This window comes from Triturus cristatus, chromosome 5_2 (assembly GCF_964204655.1).
Source record: "Triturus cristatus chromosome 5_2, aTriCri1.1, whole genome shotgun sequence".
Lineage (NCBI taxonomy): Eukaryota > Metazoa > Chordata > Amphibia > Caudata > Salamandridae > Triturus > Triturus cristatus.
In genome coordinates, this window is record NC_140588.1 from 233,470,922 (window position 1) to 233,487,363 (window position 16,442).

Here is a 16,442-nt window from a genome sequence, read left to right on the forward strand (position 1 = left end):
GAGCAAACCCCCCTCAACACATTGACTAAAAGGTAAGTGTCATCATGGTCAAAGCTGCAAATAACAAACAGCATGTATGATCCCTGCTCCCAACACATCAAACACTTCTGGGGCAAACTAGTGGTTGTGTCCCATACACACAGAGATGTGTTGAGGCAAACAGTGCTGTGAAAACATAACACTCTCAGCCATGTGCAGACAAACACAACACATGGGGGCTGACAATGCACACAGCGTACAATGACACAACAGAAGAAGTGACCATCACCAAGCATGCACACATCTCGAAAATAGACACACCAACCAAAACAACATGTGTAGACTGTAGGTGTCAGCTCACTAACTCACATTCCATGCGAGCAATGGCACCCAACAACCAGGATGAATGTGCACAATGATGTGAAATGACTCACAGGGACAGCATGCAAAGTCACAGACACAGCATCCAGACAAAGGCCCACAACAGCAATACCAATGCACTGGTGCATATGCACAAACACAAACAGGCAAACTCACACTGCACATCGGACACAACATGTGTGTGTGTGTGTCTCAGTGTATCCAGGCAACTACACAACACATGAGGGGGGCTGAACCACAGTGACACAGATGTGGACACAGTGCCATACAAAGTAAACCATCATTGGGACACCCTCAGTGGGCAATCAGGCGTTGGGAGATGAGAGGAAGCACAACAGACACATGTGACACTAGCTGGAATGAACACCAACTAACACAGCATGAGACTGACACACAACAGCACAATCCCCAGGGACAAGACATTGGTGTGACACAAGCATGCATGACACCTCCACTGTGATGACAAAGGCAGATGTCGTACAAACTGGGAAACCCAGACATGTGTCCTGTGCCACAAACGTACATCACACATACACAAACACAAATCACTCAGCATGGGCACTCATCCATGGACAAACGGGAGCTAGGGACCATCCATGCAAACATTCACATCAGTCCACCCTCAACACCACACACCTGAACTGCAACAATGTGTATCTGTGAAGCCCACATGGACAGGCGACATTGCACATGCCCTCATGACAACACAGGAATGTTGGCAGGAACTATGGTGCACACACACATCACACAAGGACTGTTTACAACCCTGGGGAATGACAGACACACTGCACAGTAAGCGGCACATGGCCATGACCTCAAAGCTCATGTGACCTTCACAATCCCTGCCACAGACCCAGGACTATGCAGATGCCAAGGAGGAACACAAGGCACCCATGCTGACACCTGCCAGCATCGCTGCCGTGAACCCGACAAATGGGAGCAGTCACACACACATACAAATGTCGCAATCACTGAAAACTACCACCTAGGGACAACTACATGATATTGCGAACAAACAAGTGCCTTGAGGAACCCTCACTGTGTCCCATCTGTGTCTGACAACATCATCAACACTCAGAACTGACCAATCACAAAGATGATACACCAATTAACAGTAGTGAGTCATGCACCCACACATCTGGTAGCCCATTGGAAAAGTAGTGGGATGAGCCCAGAACCACTCAGCAAGCATCAACAACAGGAACATATCAAGGGAACAGTGTCTGTGTATGAACAGGGATGTGGACACACACACATGCACATACAACACACACCATGGGCCCAGGCCATGTCACTGGACAACATACTAACTTGAGGGGACACAACTCCTGTGTGAGCCCAGCTGTGCCAAACATATTCACCGCAAGTCCCACTCATGTCTGCAGACTACTTGGTAAGTCAGCCATCAGTTACCGCACACTGAAGGCTCTGGTCAAAACAGCCTGGGTATGGGAGTCACCCCTAAATCAGCTGCACATACCCCAAACATATGTCTAGCAAGTTGCACAGAGGACCCAGTTTCTCCTATTGCAATGATGCCCACACCCCAGTAGTGATGAGCACGAAGTATGTCGAAGTGACAATTTGGACAATGGGAAGCACATCATATGTGTAGGGGTGCAAGCCACAGATGTGACCATGCCAATGAAATGCTCACAGGAGATGTACACAAATAGTTGATCCAGACACACCCAGGTAGCTGCAAAGGATGACATGGATACCCACCAGAATAGGATACATATCTCATGGACCACAGGGAGTACCTCACATCAACACATCAGTATGCAACATTGTAAACCATGCATTACAGGTGCAAGGGCATCTAAAACAACCTCAACAAAATGTACAGCTAAATCAAGTTCACAGGGACAAAGTAAAAAGCTTTATTCAGCATATGAAATGTGAAACGTCTGTTTCAACAAAAGGCCAATGGCCAGTACATATCTGAAGGGCAAGGAGTGAACTAGAGTAAAAAATGCAGTATATGAAATTCGAAACATCTGTGCAAACAAAAGGCCAATGGCCAGTCCATGTGAAATTGCCAAGGAGTGAACTAGAGTCACAAATGCAGTATATGAAATTCGAAACGTCTGTGCAAACAAAAGGCCAATGGCCAGTCCATGTCAAATTGCCAAGGAGTGAACTAGAGTGACAACTGTCACACCTTGCTTGCCTGCACTGCTACAGACTGGGGTCATCCCCTCGGAGGGGCATACATGGGGGCAGGCCAGGCACCGCAGGGACAGGATCAGGGCGCAGCAGAAGGAGGCAGTGGAGAGGTGGGGGATGCAGGCAAGACACTTGCAACTGCAGTGGAGATGACTGAAGTGGTGGGTGCTGTCACAACTGTGGGGCACAAGTCAGATGGGGTGGGTGCCGGCACAACTCCAGTGGGCAGGTCAGATGGAGTGGATTGGCTCACCACTGCAGTGCCCAAGTCAGACGGGGTGGGCATGGACTCCAAAGCAGTGCCTACATCCATGGGAGCGGAATGGGGGACAGGTGAGGTCTGCAGGGCAGGGGGTGGTGACACAGTCCCCACATCAGTGGCAGTAACTGTCTGACCAGGTGTGGAGGAGCAGGTGCTAGGAGGGGATGGCCTTAGCATTTTGGGGATGGTGTATCTGTGTGTGGGGGAACTTGGGGCAGGGATTGGCGGGGGAACCTCTGGAGTGGTGGCCTGGGGGATGGAGGACGGAGACTTTGCCTTGGAGCTGCGTGCTGGCGGGGGGGTCTTGCTCTTCTTGCGCAAGGGGGACTTGCGGGTGGGCGTCTCGGTCTGACTGCGCCTGGGGGAGGGTGTCCAGATATGAGGGACACTCCATTCTGTGTGTGGGGACTTCCTCTTCCCCTTGTAATCAGGATCTGCTGGGTCGGTGGGGAAGAGGCCAAGGTCACAGAGGAAGAGCTTCTGGGGGGATGGGGTTGCAGGTGAGGCAAGGGAAGGGGGCTGGGAGGGAGAGGTCTTGGAGGACTGTGGAGTGGTTGTGAATGACTGTGTGTGTGTCAGCAAACCAGCCCCTGTGAGTGTGTAATCAGTCCCCTGCACTTGCTTGTGTGCACGTCTAGACCTTTGTTTGGGGGTTTCTGTGCTTTGGACAGGTAGTGTGCTAGGAATTGTGGGTGCTGCAGAGGTAGGAGGGGTGTGGGACTGTTGGAGGAGGGACACTGCTGCCGTCAGAGAGGAGGCCACAGACTGGTTGGTCCTCTGTAGGGCAGACATGCCCGACGAAATGCACTCCATGAATGACACCATATGTGACAACAGACCTGTGTGTGCATGGAGGACCTTCAGCATCGACATCTGCCCCACATGCATCTGTTGAAGTAAGTCCACAGACTCCTCACTCAGGGCAGCAGGGCACACAGGGGCAGGGGGTGCGGTGCCTGGCACAAAGGAGACATGCTCACGAACACGGGAGCCCACAGGGACCTCTGGGATGGGAGCCAATGGGAGGGGGGTGGTGGTGGTGGCGGAGACAGCCTCACTAGCTGGGGTTTGGTGGCTGCTGACACCCGCCTCCATAGGGGAGTCATCCTCAGAGCTGCTGTGGCCTTCAGCTGGGGGGGATGGTGCTGACGACTCCTCTGTGTGGCTGCACTCGCCCTCCGTGCCACTGGGTCCACCTGACTCCTCTCCTTCTGTCCCTGTAAGGCTCTGTGGCTCCTCCTGTTCCATGGAGCTGTCCCCTCCTGTGGCCGTGGATGTATCTGGATAGGAATAGGAAGTAAGGGAACAACATCAGTCACCTGCACCCGACTGCACACACCACAGTGAGTACATCACATCACAGGGCAAGCCCTGGCATCATCAGCTGAACGCAGCTCAAAGTGCCAACACTGTTTAGAATAAGACAATTGTCATTTCCAAAATCAACCATGGCACACATATCCCTCCTTGACTTGCACACATATGTCTGTTGCATGTTGGATGCTAATACCCCAATGTGCCAACATGCACTGCCCACACATTAGTTGTACATGCAAGTGAACATGTAGGAGTATGTCACTAGACCCACAGCACATCTCTTGCGACTGACTCAGCACAGGTGTCCGGATGAAGGGATGGGCAGAGACTCATTTCACAAGCTTGGGATGCATGCCAGCAACACACACTATGATGTACTCACGTCCTGATGGTCAAGGCCACAATGGGGTGCATGGTGCACACTTGAACACAATGCAGGCTCACTCATAGCAAGTTCAATGCCATGGCACTGGGATTCCCTGTAAGTAAGTCAACACTGTCTCCTGTCACAGGGGCAGGGCATCCAGACAATATGCACTGACTCACAATCCTAGCTCAGGGGCAAATCTGACTCTGCAGATGACCGGCGCACTTGCCCATCCCATGCAAACAACATATCCAGGACCCAGAAGACCCCACATGATGAAAATCAGACATATGAGTCTCAGCAAACACAAATCCATGTACATTAACACATCACAGTCTGCCATGCATATAACCCAGCTGCATGAGGGACACAGTTGCATACACCATTGTGCGCTGCCAGATGCTCACACACCTATATGTCACACAGGTCTTGTCTCCCACAGTCACATTGCAGATGTCATGCTGACTCTCGGAATCATGGACGCCCCAGTTGTACGTAGCAACAAGCCACACCCTAATGACACAGAGGCACACACCTGAGGGCACATGTCACGAAGCACAACCTGCAATTTCACGCACAGGAGTGGGATTACAGAGTGTTTCTGAATGCCCTTGAGGGGGCAGGACTGGGCAGGACTAATTGAAACAGTGTTTTGCCCCGGACAGTAGTCAGGTGGCTAAGCAATTGTGTCATACTTGCGATACCTACTCCTGATGCCCAAAAATTGGAGTACCCTGCTGCATGGTTTTTGGATTGAATACCCCAGAAACATGTTGCGAGTCAGACCAGCAATTGGTACACATCTCAGGGACACACACAGTTCACATGTCAGATCTCAGGCATTGTGTAAACAATTGACCCACGCATGACACACACAACAGAGTCATGGGAACTGATGCTGACTGGTACCTGATACATAGCTGACTGCAGGGACACAATTCCCTAGTGACACAATCAAAAGACTGTAGGGGCCACACCTGTGGAACAGATGAGGAGGGTGCATCACACAGATGAGGGACCTGATTTTGAGACTATAAGACCTACGTAATGTGGAAGTGTGTCCCGGACAAAAGACTGCTATTTGCATGTCAGACATAGTACACAGATCAGGCATGGACTTACCCCCTTCCTGCTGCTGTCTGGCCTTCAGCTGCCTATCCAGGTCCGGGAAGACCACCGCCAGTATCCGGAGCATGTGGGGAGTCAGGGTCCGGTGTCCGTCCCTCCTGCGTGGAGGTGACAGCTTCAGCTGGACTCTAGCTATCCTCCGGGTCCAGCCCAGAAGGTCCTGCCACCTCTTCTGGCAGTTGCGGATGCGGCGCTTGTTGACCCCCACAGAACGAACAGCCCGGGTGATGGTCAGCCAGATCTCCTGCTTCTGGTGGGCATCAACCTGTGAGGAGGACAAACTGAAAAGTACATCAACACACATGCCCCAGATTTGTGCAGCACACAATTAGATATACATGTCATCATCACTAAGGGAAAATAATTACACAGGTAGTGCAACCCTGGGGAATGAAAAATCACATGCATGTCTGACATGTTAACAATGCATGGATAGTTTAAGCTGGCAAAAATGCACTTTAGCAGCAGAAAAAATATTCAGTACATGTCCCTACACACTTTGGGGGATGAAAGTAGTCAGTGATAATGATTGCCACTGCTGTACACACTGCTAGTACTGCTAGTCAGACAATATGCTTAATTAGGAAGGCAGTGGACAGCACAGTCACCTGCTCCCCTGGTGTCCCATAGAGCTTTCTGTACTCTGGAAGGAGCCCGTCCAGCAGGGCCTGGTTCTCCTCCTCAGTGAAGGCTGGGCCCTCTCCAGGGTACGTGCCATAGCAGGAGCCAGAGGATGCATAGACAGCAGCAGTGGTAGCAGGGATGTGGTCCAGTAGCATGTAGTGCAGGCAAGTGAGCTCCCTGGGGTCCAGCCAGCCTTATATCTGTACTGCAGAGGCAGACTCTGTGCCATGTGACCAAAGTGATAGGTCCAACACGGCTGCATTCTATGAATCTGGCCAATCCATTTAAAAGTACGACTCGTACACGCCTTCCACATCGTTCAAATCTTCACCTTCATGGAACACTTGAAATTGCAACATTGTTGTAGGCATCCAACTGAATTTCCAGTGCACAACTCATACAAGTTTTGAATCCGCATCCGTCTCCATGACAGTCCTAAGCCAATGGGTGCACCCGGCTCGTTCAACTGACTGTACAGCGCGTATTTTGAATGTACACATGCACCCGTCTCCATACGATTCAATGGCCAAGGCGTACGCACGGCTTGGACATGACCCGTGCAATGTGTACACATTGCCACCCGCGTCGGACCTCATTGCATTCAATGACAAGGTGTATGCACGGCTCGGACATGACCCGTGCAATGTGTACGCATTGTCAACCGCGTCGGACCGCATTAGTGTGACTATTAGACGGATGCAACACACATATTCTTGCAATGGACACCTGCACACACCTGCCACACTATAGCATTGGCCACACAGTGTCCCGTGGCAGGTGAGGCTGCATTCCCTTAGTGTTTGAGGGGGCCACAGCAGTGTTTTTGTCTGGCACTTTGTGCAGCCACTCCCAGGCTGTTATCTTGTACATGGGGGCAGAGTCCTTTGTGTGTTGTGCACATTAGCACTGTGATGTGCAATTGGACAGTAATGGGCATGAGTGAAGGCCACAGTGTCAGGTTGGATATGTTTGGGGCATGTCACATACACCTTGGGCCCGATTCACAGAACTAACTTAAGACAAAATCCTAAACTTACTACCATTTTCGTATTCACAGAAGGCACTTACTCATTCTGGTATTCACAGAAGACACTATGGGGCATATGCATCAACATTGGCATTTGCGATTCCTTATTAGCGAAAAATAAGGATTCGCTAATAAGGAATAGCAAAAGGCTATGCATGTAGGAATCGCTATTCAAATAGCGATTCCTTAACTTTCCTTAATTGCTACTAGCAAATTGCGAGTAGCAATTAAGGAATGCCATCCCAATCATTCCTATGGGCCTCCAGGCCCATAGGAATGAATCGGAGATTGCATGAGCAAATAGCGAGTACCAGTAGGTTCTCACAAATTGCTCATGCAATTTCAAGGGTGCAAGGGTGTCAAAATGACATCCTATTGCACCCCTGAAATTGATATTTGCACATATGTTGCACACACACATGCTCTAAGGGCATGTGTGTGCGCAACATGAAACTTTGAAAAATGCACAAAAGTGCATTTTTCAAAGTTTCAGCAAATTACCATGCAGTTCATCTTCATGGTAATTTGCTCCCCCTATTAGCGAAATCGCTAATTTTTTTACTTTGATGCATTGCATTTAAGGAATCTCACTTTGGGATTCCTTAAATGCAATCGCTATTTAAGGAATCGCTATTTAAGGAATCCCTATTTAAGGAATCGCTATTTAAGGAATCCCTATTTAAGGAATCGCTATTTAAGGATTCCTTAAATAGGGATTTTTGCTTTTGGGTTGATGCATTGGGATTGGGTTTTTTTAACTCAATACCGGGAGCTATTAGCGATTCGGTATTTTACCGACTGGATTTTGGCTTGATGCATGAGGCTGTTAGTCACTTCGGTATTCACAGAAGTTAGGAGTCCTAAATTTAGGACTCCAAAATGCCTTCTGTGAATACCGAAAGTCTTAAAATTAGGATTTTTCTCAGTTTAGGAGTCCCAAAGTTAGGACTCCTAACTTTACTACTACTAAACTGAGAAAAATCCTAATTTTAAGGTTTTCGGTATTCACAGAAGGCATTTAGGAGTCCTAAAGTTTGGAGTCCTAACTTTACTACTACTAAATTGAGAAAAATCCTAATTTTAAGACTTTCGGTATTCACAGAAGGCATTTAGGAGTCCTAAAGTTATTAGTCCTAACTATACTACTACTAAACTGAGAAAAATCCTAATTTTAAGACTTTCGGTATTCACAGAAGGCATTTAGAAGTCCTAAAGTTAGGACTCCTAACTTCTGTGAATACCGAAATTAGTAAGTGCCTTCTGTGAATACCAAAATGAGTAAGTGCCTTCTGTGAATACCAAATTGGTAGTAAGTTTAGGATTTTGTCTTAAGTTAGCTCTGTGAATCGGGCCCCCTGAGTCCTGGGGGTGATGGCATGTATGTCACAGTGAGACCTGTAGCCCCAATACTGATGTGCACCCACAGTCTGTGTGCATGTTGTGTCTCAGATGTGTCTGATCACATGTTACCAATGGGTGACAGTCTCCACATCCATGTGGTATATGCATCAACCTTGATGGGGTGTGTGTCTAAGAGACGTACATGTAGGGCCGGCATGAACGACAGTAGCCACTACCTGTGGGACTTACGCTTGCCTTGTGGTGTGTACGTGCTACGCCATGTCCATTGCTGTGTTGATGTGGCAATACAGGGAGCCTGGGTTTCTGCATGGCAAAGATCTGTGATGCCTGGGAGACATGAGTCGTCATTAGTAACTGGGGTGGGTTTTTTTAACGTTGCAGCAGCACATAGGTTGGGTGACACAGCCAGATGATTAGCCCATTGCACTACATGGGACTCATGTGGACATGTGGAATTGAGATGTGAGGTGGTGGTCTTGTAGGTGACATATGTGTCCAACATCACACACCTCAGTACATTGTGTAATTTCATGAACTAGCATGTGAGAGTGATCATGGTCATGGCCACATGGGGGGATGCACTGACAATCTTCCTTTGTGCATCTCTGTACTGCAGGGCACCAGCTGTGCATCGTCTGTTCCCAGACCTTGCAACCATGCAGGAACGCCACAGCATCAGACGGTACCACTTCACCAGGCCACTGATTGAGGAGTTGGCGGAGCAGTTGGCGCCACATCTGCTACCTGGCCAGACATACCCTACAGCACTGACCCCGGAGGTGAAGGTGATGGCCGCCCTGCACTTCTTTGCTACTGGTACCTTCCAGTACACTGTGGCTACTGCTGGTGGTATGTCACAAACGATGTTTAGTCGGGTGCTACGCGATGTCTTGGAGGGGATGTTGCAATTCCTCGACCTGTATATCAAGTTCCCGAGCCAACATGAACTCCCTGAAATTAAGGATTTGTGTGCAAGGTTCCCTGGTTTGGCGCACAATGCCTACATAATGAGGAGTAGTCACATTGCAACGCTGGTGTCACAGATGCCAGCTCAGCGTGCCTGGCTTGTCGGTGTGTACTGACTGTTTCTCATTGTGTGTGTTTGTCAGTGTTGTATTCCGCACTCCTACCAAACTCATCTACTTGTTCATTTTTGTGTGTGTACGTGACTCCGGATACCCCAACATGTCGTGGTTGCTGACACCCCTCAGGAACTCTATGACACCAGCCGAGCTGCGCTACAATGAGACACATAGTCGGAGCAGGAGAGTGATTGAGCGGACATTCGGCCTCCTGAAAAGCTGCTTTCGCTGCCTGGACAAGACCGGAGGGTCCCTCCCATATGAGCCTGCAAAGGTGTGCAAAATAATCCTTGTCTGCTGCATGCTACACAACATGGCGGAGCGGAAGGAGGTGCCTTTCATCCTGGATGAGGATGACGACGACCAACGTCCGGCACCTGTGGAGGATCCCAGCCTGGGGCAAGATGCCAGTGATGATGAAGTTGATGGTGACATCCGCTCCCAGCTCATCAACAACTTATTCACCGGAAAGTGAGTTTCCAGGGTTGTTATGTCAATGTATGGAGGTAGCCAGGAATGTGTTGAGCCAGCTCTGTTGCTGTCTGAGTGTGTCTGTGTGCCACTTGACTGGATGCGTACTGTGCTGTGTCCATTCAGGTGGTGTGTACTCCACAATAGGGTAGTACTGCTAACTAGTGTTTGTGTAGGTGTTTTGCAACATGTTTTGTGCATGTGTATTGCATTTCTCTCCTGTTCGTCTGTGCTTTTGACTGTATCTTGTCTGTCCTTCCCAGGGTCCTTTGCCTGTTGTGTGGTCAACACTGACCCCCAACACCCAGAAGCCAACACCAGTGTGTAAGTTGACAATTCTCATCAACTGATGTACCACACATCCCTGAACATCCATTCTCCAAAACATTGTGAGCGTGTGTCCACTGTTACGTAGAATTACCGTGCAACTATTGTGGAATAAACGTGTTGCTGATGTGTAATGAACCTGTGCTACGCTTTGTTATGTGTGTTGTCTGTCTTCCCACATCTGAGTGATATCTGCTTACCTCACCTGTGGACTTGTTACCACTGACTGCGCTTGGTGTTGTGTCTGTGCATGCCAATGTGTTTCAGGTCAACATCATTGTGTGTGATGAGTCACATGGCCATGGTGAGTATGTTTTGTGTTGCCATAGTGGTGTGTCTCCCTCACATGTGTCACATCCCCATGACTGACCTTACGTTGGTCACATTGTTGCAGTATTTGGCATGCACTGTGTTGTGTAGCAGATCGACTTCGCCCTGAACATGACAAGTTTGAATCACAACAGAAGCAAGTATGGTGTACTGGTGAGTTTATTTACAAACATGTGTGAGTGTGGTGCACAGGATGGTGGGTGCTGTACAGTGGTTTGGGAATCCAAAGTTCACATTTGAGTTGGAAGTGCTGGTAGATGAAATGTCCAGAGTAAAGTCGACAGTCATCTGATACATTGGCCCTACATGAACCCTCCATGTCATGTGGGCAAGTTGTGTGCGATTGGACAAGGTGAACGGGTTGCGCAAAAAGAACATTGTCCAGAACAGATTTAGAGGCCCTGGGGGATGTGCTGGGACATCTGCCTCTCACATTTCCTTCTTCAGACGACCCCTCTTCTTCCGGGGGGGATCCTCATGTGCAGGCCTCTGCGGTGCAGGGGACTCTCTGCCAGAGTCCTCCTCCCTCCCTGTGGCGCTGGCAGATGGTGTTGCGACAGATGTTGTGGGCACACAGAGGGGTAGGGACATGGTTGGTGTTGATCTGGCGGAGGCATTGTAGTATGTCCCGATGCACCGCAGTAAGGGCATCCCACTTTGCCTCCATGCGGGCATGGTGGGCGACCTGCTCCTGTTTTATGTCCTTGAGGATCCCCACTACCCGGCCAAATCCTCCGGTGCTATCCTGGTACGCATCTATGATGCGTGTCAGTTGGGGGTCATCATGCAGTCCAGACCCCTCTGCAAGGCATGCCCTGTGCCTCCCACCCCTCCCAGCACCCCTCTCCACACGGGCAGGACCAGCGGCGGTACGCACAGGTGACCCTGGGACCCCTTGGGTGGTGTTGCTGGTGGTGTTGGCTGTAGCTTCCGGAGGGTCCTGTGTCCCTGTGCTGTGGGTGTTGATTGTCCTTGGTCTGTCTGTGTTGGCGGGGGTGCCCTGTCGGTGTCCGGATGGTGGAGGCGTGGGTACAGGGGGGGCAGATGTTGCTGCTGCTGGTGCTGCATGATGGCTCACACCGGAGGGGCCAGGTTGGTTGTCGTCATCCGAAGAGGACAGTGAGATTGTCAGACCAGAGAGCTCAGTGTCCAACAGAGTCTGGGACTGGGTATCCTCGTCACTTGTCAGTGGGTGCCCAGCACGACCTGTGTTTGGAAGATACACACAACGTGATTTATGTTTCTACATGCATCGTTGGTTCACAAACATGACATTGTCTACTTTTCTAACAGATGCCTGCCTGTACACTGCTTTTTCCCAGCTTGTCACAGACAGAGTTTGATCTTGTTGTTGGCCATTTGCCAGCATGGCCTTGTGCTCCCCACAACAGAACCCAGTGTCAGACATCTTGTCGGTCCCTTCCAACTCCCTATGAGGTGAGTATGGTTCAGGTTGATCTTGCTGGGCCATGTGGGTGGGTGTAGGCTGTCTGTGACTGCGAGTCCCATCATACTCTTGGCTACACCCCCCTTCCAAGCATGCCCATGCTTCCTCCCTCTTGACTGTGCTTCCCTGTGAGGGGGTGTGACAGCAATGGCAAGATGGCTGACTGTGAAATCCTGGTGTTTGTTTGGCTAGCAGTCCCAACATGGCCTTGTGCTCCCCACAACAGAGCCCAGTGTCAGACATCTTGTCGGTCCCTTCCCACTCCCTGTGAGGCGAGTATGGTTCAGGTTGATCTGGCAGGGCCATGTGGGTGGGTGTAGGCTGTCTGTGACTGCGCGTACCATCATACTCTTGGCTACACCCCCCTTCCCAGCATGCCCATGCTTCCTCCCTCTTGACTCTGCTTCCCTGTGAGGGGGTGTGACAGAAATGGCAAGATGGCTGACTGTGAAATCCTGGTGTTTGTTTGACTACAAGTCCCAAGTGAGCCCCTGTGCTTCACACAGCAGCACCCTGTACGGGGGATCTTTTGCTGATATTTCAATGAGGTGTGTGTCAATGCATTGTACCCGGTGAGTTGTGTGGAGTTTGTTTTTGGGGGGGTGTCTCCCCATGCTGATTAGTATGGTCAGGGCTGTCAGTCCTCCTTCCCATCATGACACGTGCTTCCATTGTAGGGCGTGCATGTTGTCTTTCAGGATGTCAGTCAGTGGTGTCCTGCTTCTGATTTGCACACAACCCCTAGCAGGAGCCAGTGTCAGCCATCTTGTCAGTTATTTTCCACTCCCTGTGATGTGGGCATGTTTCAGAGAGGTCTTGATGGGCCAATCAGAAGGGGGAGCATTATCCAGACCCCCCAGGATATAGCGGCATGGATTCGCAAATTTAGCGGCACAAATATGGAAATTTAGCGGCACAATTATGGAAATTTAGCGGCATTTTTGCGGCACTTTATTTTACTCATAATCATTCATTTTCAGCCGTAAGTCAATGGAAACTCTTTTAGCAGAGTATTCCACTTTGAATAGGGAACCTGGAATATGGAACAGATGAAGCAGCCCACAGGTGAAGGCTGTTATCCTTTGGAAATGCAATTCTCCATTTGCTTTAGTATAGGTTGGTAGCAGTTATCACACCTTTTGACACATTGCGGGACCGGTGTTTGGCACATCCTTAACCCTTTTCTCGCCTGAAAGTCTGAGGGCGGCTGGACACATGCTAGACCTAAATAAATATGGCACTTAAAAGTCAACCTCTAAATTAATGTTATATAAATAAATTAAGATTATAATTTTAACATCATGTCAAGGAAACGGGAAATGAGTAGGTACGGGGGCACTCCTAATGTTTTAAATGGGATTAATCAGGGTCTCGCGATAGGTCAGAGGCGCTGACGATAGCCCACAGGTCTGCACCACACAGAGTTGCTCTTTGCCCTTGTGCTTTACATGCCTTCAAGGCCGCTTGGATCAGGTCCTTTACTTATATTGGATCAGGATCCTGCAGAGTAGAAAACGCTCCCGGTTTGCTGGGCTATCAGATGTCTTGAGTATATCAGATGCTGCCTCCACCTCACAGAAGTGTATGGACAGCAGGTGATCTGATTGAGGGGAGAAGAGTTTGATGGGGAGTTGTTTTCGGTACCCCTGTGGGCAGGCGCGCAACACCCATTGGACGCAAAGGGCTTCAGCCCCACCCGTCGTGTGCGGCAGCCCAGACAGCTTCCCGGACACACACACAGCCGCACCCGAGCACTTCACAGGTCTTTTAAAGACCATTTGCATGTTAATGCGGCCTCACTGTTGTTTCACCCCTTCTAAGAGCCCCTGCAGCTCCACTCTGCATTTGTCAGTGCGTTTCTGTTTGTGCACCTCTGTCTGTGCGTCTCTGTCTGTACCTCAGTGTCTGTACGTCTCTGTCTGTACGTCTCCAACTGGGCATCTGTTTCTGTGTGTGTCTCTGTGTGTTCATTTCTGTCTCTGCATCTCTGTATGTACGACTTTGGATGTGTTTCTTGGTCTGTGTGTGTTTCTGTCTCATTGTGTGCACTCTGTCTTAATGTATGCACTCTGTCTCCGTATGTGCCTTTGTGTGTTGTATATGTGTCTGTGTGTATTTCATTGGTATCTCTGTCTGTGTGTGTGTCTCTGTATGTGCGTCTATGTATGTCTGTCTCTGTGTGTGTGTCTCTGTCTCTGGGTGTCTCTCTTCGTGTGTGTTCCTGTCTATGTCTATCTATCATTGTGTGTCTGTTTTAGTGTGTCCCTGTATCTCTGTCTCTGTGTGTGGGTCTGTTTGTGTTTGCCTATGTGTGGCTCTTGTGTGTTTGTGACTCTATCTATATGTGTCTATCTGTGCCTGTGTGTGTGTCTCTGTGTTTGTGCGCCTCTGTTTGTCTGTGTGTCTGTCTCAGTGTGTAGTGCAACGGCCGCGGTGGAAAAGGACGTAGAAGAAGACTTCAGTGGCAAGACAGAAAAGGAAGCTTACTAAATTGCCCTTTAATAGTCAACTGTGAAAACACTTCCAGCTGACTGTTAAAGGACCTTTTAGGAAGCGTTTTCACTCTGCCATGTGTGAGTTTGCCGAGGCCAGCAGTAAACAGAGAAGATGGCTGCAGAAGCATTCATAGTGAATACATTTTAATACGTCTTCACTATGTATGCTGCAGCAGTCATTTTCTGTGTTGGCTGTTGGCCTCACTGTGCTGTCGTCACCGTTACAAGTTACAAAACATAGTGCAAGGCCAGCACAATAAGGGCAAACATTTACAATACCTAACAAAACGTAGGGGTCCACGGAACATTGCATGTTTGTAAAATACTCCTCACACAACAAATGTTCATTTACGTCATGCTTCATTATTGGGGTCTTGCTGTTATTGCTACCTGACAGGGGTTGTACATTACCGATTTTGCAGGCACTTTTGTAAAAATTGCGGCATTTTTACAAAAGTGCCGATTTCGCGAGGACTCTTGTGTAAAAATCGCGGCATTTTTACAAAAGTGCCGATTTCGCGGCAAGCCGCGAAATCGCGAAATCGCGAAATCCTGGAGGGTCTGATTATCTGTGACTACAGGCCCCAACATGCTTTTGTCTACACTCACTTCACCTGCATCCCCACTATTCCTTCCTGACAGGCAGCTGCACTGTGAGGTGGTGTGTTTGTGGTGGCAAACTGTCTTGCTGGATGTATTTGGCTTAGTGCCAGTGGCTTGCTCTATTTGTTTGTAGGTTGGTGCATGTCATGACACAGTTCCCAGCCACTATGAGATGGCAGGTATTGTGTTTGTGTGACTGGCATACACATCTTGGGTTGATTATCTATTGGTTAGTGTAGGTTTGCTTGGGATGCATGGTTTCACTGTCCCCTTGCCACACAATCTTGGGTTTGTTGTTTGTGTACTCACCAGTCTCTGGGATGTCTGTTAGGCCATGGACGCTCTCTGGTGGTAGGATGTCCCGCACCTTCTCCTCCTAGGTCCTGAAGTAGATTGGTTTGGCAGGAGGGCCACCGCCGGTGCGCTGACTCAAGGCGTGATCTTTCTCGATGAGTTTCTTGACCCTCCTGCGCACGTCATACCACCTGTTCTGGATATCGTCCTTTGTGCGCAACGTTGGTGCTTGTGCATTCACCTTGTCCACAATCCTCACCCACATCTTGGTTTTCTGTGAGATGGGGTCCTTTGAACCAATGTACCAAACAAATGTGGCTCTACTCTGATGATCTCCTCTACCGGCACTTCTAACTCACTATCTGTGAACTTTGGATTCTTCTTTGGAGGGATGGTGATGGGTGATGGTGGTGAGGGATGTGTGTGTGAGGGTGCAAGTGATGGTGGGTTGGTGTTGGTTTTGCGGTGTGTATGTGTGTGTGCTTTTGTATGAGGTGCTGATGGTGTGTGAGTTGTGTGATGTGTGAGTTGTGAGTGTGTCTGTGGTTGCTGTGTACTGGTGTTTGCTGCTGGCTGTGTCTCCTGTTTACAAAGGATGATGGTAGTGATTGTAGTCCTTTATATAGTTGTAGTTGTGGGTGTTTCTTTGTCCAATTAATTTGTGTTGGGTATTTATTGGCTTAGTCATGCTTGTTTGGTCCTTTTTTTGTGTTTTTTCCATTGTATTTTGTAGGCATGTAGGAGACGTTCATGTGACGGAAACGGATGCTGCTGTTG

General features: G+C 49.3%; 1 long non-coding RNA gene across 1 annotated transcript in view; it reads left to right on the top strand.

Annotated features, from left to right (window-relative positions):
* Positions 1 to 16,442, top strand: part of LOC146822830 (uncharacterized) — a 182,907-nt gene that overhangs the window by 149,482 nt on the left and 16,983 nt on the right. The gene's annotated exons all lie outside the window — the stretch shown is intronic.